Source organism: Desmodus rotundus, chromosome X (assembly GCF_022682495.2).
Source record: "Desmodus rotundus isolate HL8 chromosome X, HLdesRot8A.1, whole genome shotgun sequence".
Lineage (NCBI taxonomy): Eukaryota > Metazoa > Chordata > Mammalia > Chiroptera > Phyllostomidae > Desmodus > Desmodus rotundus.
Window position 1 is genome coordinate 34,454,873 of NC_071400.1, and position 9,268 is coordinate 34,464,140.

General features: G+C 39.9%; 1 pseudogene; it reads left to right on the top strand.

The window, feature by feature from the left end:
• Nucleotides 1-4,303: 4,303 nt before the first annotated feature.
• On the top strand, nt 4,304-4,897 carry LOC112321347 (large ribosomal subunit protein eL13 pseudogene; annotated as a pseudogene).
• Nucleotides 4,898-9,268: the final 4,371 nt, after the last annotated feature.

The following is a 9,268-nucleotide window of genomic DNA, read 5'->3' on the forward strand; positions in this document are numbered from 1 at the left end:
CTTGGTATGATTTCAATTTTCTTTAATTTGTTGAGGCTTGCTTTGTGTGCTATCATGTGGTCTATCTTTGAAAATGTTCCATGTACACTTGAAAAGAATGTGTATTTTGCTTCTTTGGGATGAAAAGTTCTATATATTTTAGTTAAGTCCATTTCCTCTAGGGTATTGTTAAGTGACACAATATCCTTGTTGATATTTTGTTTGGAAGACCTGTCCATTTTTGACAGTGGGGTGTTAAAGTCCCCTACTATAATTGTGTTACTGTCAATATCTTTCTTGAAGTCCTCCAAGATTTTCTTAATGTATTTGGGTGCTCCTATGTTGGGTGCATATATATTTATAATGTTTATGTCTTCTTGGTGGATTCTTCCCTTGAGTATTATGAAGTGACCTTCTGGGTCTCTCTTTATGGCCCTTCTTTGGAAGTCTATTTTGTCTGATATGAGTATTGTTAGCCCTGCTTATTTTCCATGTCCATTTGCTTGGAAAATTTGTTTCCAGCCCTTCACTTTCAGTCTGTGTAAGTCTTTTGTCCTGAGATGGGTCTCTTTTAGGCAGCATATGTGTGGGTCCTGTTTTCTTATCCATTCAGCTATTCTATGTCTTTTGATTGGAGCATTTAATCCATTTACTTTTAAGGTTATTATCGATAGGTAGTTATTCATTGCCATTTTTTCCTACCTGAGTTCCTCTCTCTTTCTCTTTTCCTTCCTTTCCCCAAAGCAATCCCTTTAGCATCTCTTGCAGAGCTGGTTTGGGGGAAGTGTATTCTTTTAGACTTCTTTTGTCTGGGAAACCCTTTATTTGGCATTCTATCTTGGTTGAGATCCTTGCTGGGTATATTAGCCTTCGTTGCAGGCCCCTGGTTCTCATTACTTGGAATATTTTTTGCCATTCTCTTCTAGCTTGGAGCGTTTCCTTTGAGAAGTCAGTTGCTAACCTTATTGGGGCTCCCTTGTATGTTACTTCCTTTTTCTCCCTTGCTGCCTTTAAGATCCTCTGTCTTGGAAATTTGCCATTTTAATTATGATGTGACTTGCAGTGGGTCTCTTTCTTTTCCTCTTGCTCTGGACTGTCTCTGTTTCCTGGATTTGGGTGACTTTTTCTCTCTTCAGATTAGGGAAATTTTCCGTCATTACATTTTCAAACAGGTTTTCTATGCCTTGCTCTTCTTTTTCTCCTTCTGGTATTCCTATTATACGGATATTGTTACGTTTCATGTTGTCATGCATTTCCCTTAATCCCTCTTCATTCTTTCTGAGCCTGTTTTTGTTTTCTTTCTCTTTCTGGGTGTTTTCTTCTACTTTGTCCTCCAGCTCGCTGATCCAATCCTCTGCTTCATTAAGTTTGCTTTTCATTCCTTCTGCTGAGTTCTTCAATTCAGTAATTGTATTCTTCATTTCCTCTTGGCCCTTGTTGATAGTTTCTATTTCCTTTTTCATGTTTATATAGTTTGCAGTGAGTTCAGTGTAGTTTCCCTGTAGTTTCTGGTAGTTCTCTGTGAGCTCAGAGAGCTCAGTGAGCTTCCTGATGACCATTGCTTTGAACTCAGTATCTGATAGTTGACTTGCGTCTTTTTCAGGTAGCATTCTTTCTGAGGCTTCCTCCTTTCCTTTCATTTGGGAATTGTTTCTTTGTATTCCCATTGTTTGTGAGACTCTTCTTGTTAGCCTCTGCTTCTTAAATTGATCTATTCTGACTCCCTGGGTTTATGGTATGAACTTCTATGGCAGAATGCCAATGGGATTCAGTGGTGCTGTCTCCTTAATCTCCTGTGCTCACTGGTCTTGAGCTGACGTTTATGGGTGTAACACCGTCTAACTCTGGTCTTTTCAGTACTCCAGGTTTTCTTGTCTCACCTGTGGGAAAAAGAGGAAAGGGGGGGAAGAAGAAAAAGAGAAGGAGGGAAAAAGGGAATAGAGAAAAAGGAAAGGAAGGAAGGAAGAAGGAATAAAGAAAGATCAGAGGCAAGATAAGAGGAAATTTTAACAAAAAATAAAACAGCAGAACAAATAAAAGAAGGCAGGAAGAAGGAATAAAAAAGGTAAAGGATGGAAGGAAGAAGGAATAAAAAAAAGAAGAGGGACAGAAGGAAGAAGGAATTCAGGGGGAAAGGAGGAAGGAAAAGAGGAAAAAAAAAATGTGTTCTGCTGTGTTTAAACTGGCCAGGTTAGTTCTGCTGATCTTCCTGTCTGTTGAACGGGAAGGCGTGGTTGGAAGGATTGGTTTCACTTTTCTCCCTTCCTGAGCCACACTCTTCGCTGTTGTTCAGACTTTAGTCTAGTTCCTCCGGGTCCTTTTGCTCCCCACTAGGCCTTTAGTTCACCAGCTGTGCTGTCCTTGAGTTGCACCAATTAGGGTCAACTCACATTCCACCTTCTTGCTCTTTGCTGTCTTAGATGCTGGGGGCTCTGGGTGCTGCTATGGGGTAGTTCAGCCCCCTACTGGGTCGAGTCTTTCCGGGGAATGCAGTCTCCCCTAGCCCTGCTGCTCCCCTCTGCTGGGTGTTCTGCCTTCCTCCTAGACGGCCAGTAGGCCCTGCAGGGCTCTGTGTGCAGGGGATAGGTAGGAGTTTTTCTGAACCCCTGCTTTTGGGTGTGGTTGCCTGCAGGCAGCCAGGGCATTGATTGGGTTGTGTGGCCACTCTCCGTTTGGGACTTGGGTTTGCTGCGGATCCCCGCTTTGGGTCTGTGCAAAGGAGCAGCCAGCCAGTGATCCCGGTTGTGTGCCCACCCAGGCGCTTTTTGTCTGTGCGCGCAGGCAGCCGGGCCACTTATCAGGGCACGCGCCTACCCGGGGTTTCAGGTGTGCGCCCCAGGCCACTGATTGGGGTACACGGCTACCGGGGCACTTTGAGTCTGGCCCCCAGGCAGCCGGGCCGCTTATCAGGGTGCATGCTTACCCGGAGTTTCAGTTGTGGGCCCCCAGTCCGCTAATCTGGGTGCCCGCCAGCCGAGCTTCAGGTGAGCGCTGGGGCTGCTTTTCCTCGTTCTCAGTCCAGGGGCTGAGGGGGCAGAGGTGCCAGAGGCCGTGGCTGCTGCGGAGACTTCTCTAACTAGCCCCTGAGTGCCTCTATTTTCTTTTCCTTTTTGACAAATTCTTCCTATTCAAGCCCCCCTGGTCCAAACAAGCACCTGGCCTCTGACACTGCCGAGTCTGGCTCTTTCTCAAGAATCCTGCAGCAGACCCTGTGCCCGGGCCAGGGCTGCAGCTGCCGTGGTCCCTGCACTGGTCCCAGGGGCCTTATTGTCCTTAAGCACTCTTCTTACCGTCTGATCTTTCAATGTCCTCTATCTTTGGTCTCCGATCTTCATATATGCTGGAATACTGTTGGCTGTTCGCTCTGTTCCTCAGATCAGCTAGGTATTTCACTGACGTTGAGGGGAAGTGGACTCTGCTCCCACCTATCTCACCGCCATCTTCCTTCCCAGAATCAGATCACTCTTCTAAAATCCAACATTTCTGAATTCCAAAATACATTGGCCCCATGAGATCATGTATGTGTATGCATTTGTATTTTTGAGTTTATATGGGTACTATTTATTGAAAGAAAGTATAAATATGTGGAGGAAAAGGGGCTACATATAGCTTGACAAGGTCTGGGGAGGCCTGTGAAGCAGTCTTACGTACTCATAATCCTAAAGTAACAAAAAATGATGGTCCAAAATTAAAAATTATTAACTAAAAGCATTTCATAGTGGGTAATGATGTCCTAAGTCAGTATTTTTCCCTAACAAAGGTCAATCTTTACCATAACTGAGCCTGTCTATTGCCTTTTTGCATCTATGATAACACACCTTTCGAATGTCAAGGTATCTTCCCTTTTTTCCAAACCCATTGGTCACAAGCTGAGGCCACAAATCCCCTCATTGTTACTGTTATCATGCTAATTGTTGACTCTTGACTGTCCCTTACACACCTATGTAAAAAAAAGGTGCATGTCTATCATTTTACCTTTTATCTTATCCCAGAGATTCCCCAGCTTTGCTTTCTTTCACCCCCCTAATCTATCACCAATGAATTTCATGTAACCCCCTTATGTCTCCTCTTTTGATTATAATATATACAATAAGGTCCTCAACTGCCATTCTGCAGAGAATTTCTCAATCCATTGAGATAATTGCTTCCCAGCAATTGTCATCAGTTTGGCTCTAATAACCTCACCAAAAATTCTCTACAGGTTTGGATATTTCTTACATTGACAAATAGAACACGTGAAAACAAACAAAATTGCTGAATGGAATGAAGAGAGCTTTCAAGTGGCCATTCTCCTTCGGAGAAGTTGGGCCTGTAGGCAGCAGCCATGGCACTCAGCCGAAACAGCATGATCCAAAAGCCCCACTTCCACAAGGACTGGTAGCAGTGTGTTGCCAAGTGGTTTTACCAGAAAGACCACAGATGCATAGTGAAGTGACACACAAAGTGCCCTCCATTAGACGCTTCAGCTTGGAGGAGGTAACGGTGGCCAGCATCCACAAAAACGATGTCTAGATCATTAAGATCTTGGTGGATCTGAGGAGGTGGAATGAGACCACCGACTTTCTGCAGGCCCACTTGCCGCAGCTGAAGGAATATCATTCCAAACTCACACTCTTCTCTGGCTGCCCTTGGCAGCCAACAAGAGTTACAGTTCTACTGAAGAACTCTAGTTTGTCACCCAGCTGTCAGGCCGCTACACAATGTCTACAAGGAGAAGAAAGCCAGGGTCATCACAGAGGATAAGAAAAACTTCAAGGCCTTTGCTGGTCCTTGCATGGCCTGAGCCAATGCCCGGCTCTTTGGTGTCCAGGCAAAAAGAGCCAAGGAAGCTGTAAAACAGGATGTTGAAAAGAAAATAAATAAAGTTCTGTTGGTAACTTATAATTTAAAGATAAAGAGAGATGAAGGGAATCTCTAGCATTTATTTACTCACTCATTAATTCAAAAAACTTTTATTAAACCTACTCATGTAATATCTTCCTTATAATACATTACAGATTTCCAAGTGCCATATTTATACTAGTTTACTGATCATTATCATTCTTAACTATTTGTGGTGTTGTTATTAGAATTGATTGCCAAAAAATATAATCACTAACCAATCTATCAAAACTATGTTTATTATAAATACCAGATATTTAGTTGTTTTAAATAACTATTCTCTTTAGGTACCTGGACCTGATTCCAATGTGCATATGTGTGGAAGCTTCCCTACACCAACAAACAATTCTCCAACACCCTAGTTGTATAAGTGGACACAAATAGAGTATCCAAGAATTTATTACAAAAAACATTAAATGATAGAAACCAACAGCCAGAAGAAGGGATTCATAGGGTGAGGTCTTCAACAAAGAGTTTTTGTTTTCTTGCGAGCTTAGGGTCCCAGCTTCCTGGTATGAAAACATTCTAATTCCTCAACCTGGAAGCTCTTTGATCCTCTCCTTTTTGAGTTTTTAATAGAGTCTTCATTAGGCATGATTGATTAACTCATTGGTCATTGGTATTTGATTCAACTTCTAGCCCCTCTCCCTTACTGCAAAATGAAAGACTGGGACTGAAAGTTCCAAGTCACTATTCTAGGTTGGTTCCCCTAGCAACAAGGCCTATCCTTAAGTGCTTTTCAAAGGTTGCCTTCAATAACATTAACCCAGTAGTGGTGGAAAGGGACTTGCTATGAAAAACAAGGCGCCCATTTTCTCTTTATGGCTCTGAAATGATTTTAGGAACTCAGAACAGGAGACCAAATATTATAACAAAAGATGCTCCTATTACTCTAATCACTAGGGAAATTCCAAAAGTTTGGTGAGCTGTCAGTCAGGCACTGTGGATGAAGACCAAATATATATGAAAGGTGTACTTTGGTTTCTTAAAAATCACAATATTGCAATTTATAATAGATGTGTAAGCAAAACATTAGCCCACAGATCACAGATTGATGATTAATGCAAGCTTTGAGTTATTTTAGAGACAATACTGCACATGTGCCATCTATGTCCCCAAGGTGACCCCTGAAACAATAAACTTCAGTCTACAAAACTTACATGTGGAAACTGTGGCCACAAGAGCCCTTTAAAGAATGAGAAGTCCTTCACTAAGGAAAATCCAATACCTAGACCAAATATGGACAAACATGAAACTGACAGATCAAACCCTGCCAGATTGGAATTCCTTTGTGCTTCCTCTTGCCCCTCAACCCTAAACCATAACTGGTCAAGTTACCAAATGCTTCTATCAGAACTTGCCCTGCTAGCATTACCTCTTGCCCACCTGTTCTCTCTAATCCTCAAAACTTATCCAGACTCAGCATTAAATAAATAACTCTTTCTTTTCACAAAAGGCAGTGTCATAGTTTTGCCTCCTATGTTCATGGGGTAGCAGGCCCTTGCTTGGTAACATAAATCTATGTTTGTTAAAATTATTTCAAATATTCTTTCTTCACTAAAACTAGAGATTTTAAATATTTTATTGATGAGAGAGAGAGAGAGAGAGAGAAACATCACATTATGGTTCCACTAGTGCATTCATTGGTTGCTTCTTGTATGTGCCCTGACCAGAGGTCAAATCCACAATTTTGGCATATTGGGATGGAGCTCCAACTGATTGAGATATGGGGCCAGAGCTAAAATGGGAGATTTTAAATCTTAGAAATGACCTGGGGCATCCATTTACAAGTGACCTAGGAAATGTATTTTACAAGCCCCTACTGAATTTACTTTTTTTTTTCAGCAGTGGATAACTTTAAGGGCTCTCTGTTTTACCGTATTTCCTAATCGTATATGAATCTGTGAACATACACTGAAGAGTAGTTGAGAAAATTATTGTGAAGCATAAGTCTTCTAAGTGACTAAAACAGTCATTCAAACCAATACAGTGCAACTTAGGTCTGTTCTGTGTGTGTACTTTTTAAACCTTCTCCCACATTTATATAACACTGCTTGTCAATATTCTTTCTTATTTTTGTTTCATTTTTCAATTATTAAAATCATATGAAGTAATCAAAACAGAGACGTGTTTTTCATTTTATAAATGAAAAAACTAAAGTAGGGTATTTTGCCTCAGGACAGAAAGGCATCTGTTGCAGAGTTTAGGGCATGAGAACATCATTCTTCCTTTTTTCTTTTTTCAAAAATCCTACCTGAGAATCTTTTTTTTTTTAATTTTAGAAAGAGAGGAAAGGGAGAGAGAGAGAGAGAAACATCCATGGGTTGCCTCTCTTACAAGTCCTGCCTTGACTGAGCATCAAACCCACAACCTCCATGCATGCCCCAACTGGGAATAGAACCTGCAACCTTTTGTTGTACAGAATGATGCTCCAACAGACTGAGCTACCCAGCCAGGGCAACACCATTCTTATATACCTCTATTGTGTTTGTCATCTAGTGGTATTTCTGTAAATTAGGCTGCAGTATAAGTATGATGTTTATAAATTATTTTCCTGCTGTTTAAATAATGACATTCTTTTCACCTCAATATTTGTGCCAAAGGATGACACTATTCAGTACTGTGGGCATTATCTCTTACTTAAGCATCAGTTTACATTTGCTGTACTATTTGTAGGAACTGTATTTTATTACATCATTAGACTTTATTTTTATATTCATAATTGCTGATAAGTGCTGAACTTTTTAATGTGAAAGTAGAATTTAGTCATTAAAATTGATAAAATCTTGAAGGGAGAATATTAAATAATTATTTCACTTGCAGTTTTTAGATAGATAACAGAGATCCAGTTAAAATGTACATTACCTTTTGTAATTTGGAAATAGTTCCTGTGACAGAAAATACCTACAAGGGTTGCAGGTTCAGTCCACAGTCAGGGCACATACCTAGATTTTGTGCCCAAACCCAGGTCTAGGTGTGTACAGGAGACAACCGATAGATGTTACTTTCTCACATTCATGTTCCTCTCTCTTCTCTCTCCCTTCCTTTCTCTTTAATGTCAATAAAAACATATCCTTGGGTAAGGATTAAAAAAAAGTCATGCTAAGTTAATATTTAACTCACTAATTGTGGAAGGGTCTTCTAAGCATAAGAACAGTGAAATAAGTTGGAAAACCAAGGATTTAAAACTTTAAATATGTAAACACTTATATTTCTACATCATAGGAGCACCATAAGCAAAACATAACAGGAAAAGGCATATTGGACAAATATTCAGACAATTTATGACTAAAATGAGATTCATATTGGTAATTACTTTCCTATTTCCTTCACCTATACAAATCTTCCTCAGATTTTATAGTGTAAATCAAGTTCTAGTTCATCCATGTCATCTTCCCTAGGTATTCCAGCTTGTACTGATGTTTAAGCACTTATAATATATATTGTGGGGGAGGAAGAAAATTTCTGCTATCTTCAACATTCTTTCAGTTGGCCTAATAATTAAATCTACATGAGAAATATTAACAAGAGAAAATGAATAAATTTTATTGCATGCATATGATGGGAACCCCACATTTATGAAAGGTTCAGGTACAGAAAATTAAAATGTGGTATATATGGCATTCTGAGCAAAGGATGAAGTAAGGTGACTTGTGACTTCAAAGGATTATTGCAGAACAATAACAGCAGATGTTTAGTCACTAAAAGGATGCCCTTCCCTATAGGTAAGTCATAAAAAGTTATCTCCAATAATCTCTTATTATGGGCAGATCCTTAACTCAAATTCTTCTAGGTAGTTAAAGGAATGGGCGTGGGGTGAGGCAGAAGTTTCTTTTGAGCCTACAGGGTTTCAGTTCTCTTTAGTTCAAAATAATCTGCATAACACAGAGGTATATTTTGGGGTGACTTGTTATGAACCCCTACAATATCATACACCATGGTACTTAATTATATATTGTCTTGTATAATTACTAATGCTAGATATGTGTGTGTCTTCTCTTGCAGGTCAGATCATAAGCTCCTTCAGACAAGAACCGTATTTTATAGTGCTTCCATAGTGCCTTGAATGGAAGTCCACTAAGCACATGGTAGGCATGGAATAATTATGTATCAACTGACTGAGTATAACACCCTTCCATAATATAGATCAAAGAATCATAACAGGTCAGGCACTCTTTCCTCAATTGCCCAAAAAGAAAAAAATGAGTTTTAACTCCTATCAAATGGAATTGTCAAAAGTACATGAAATGTAACTTAAATAATGAAACATTAGTCACAGTTTGTTTGATAACAGTGTAAAAATTATATTTTAAAATATAGAATAAAACAAATAAAAATATAAGTATTTTGCCTTGGCTTGTGTGGCTCAGTGGATTGAGTGAAGGCCTGAGAACATAAGGGTTGTGGT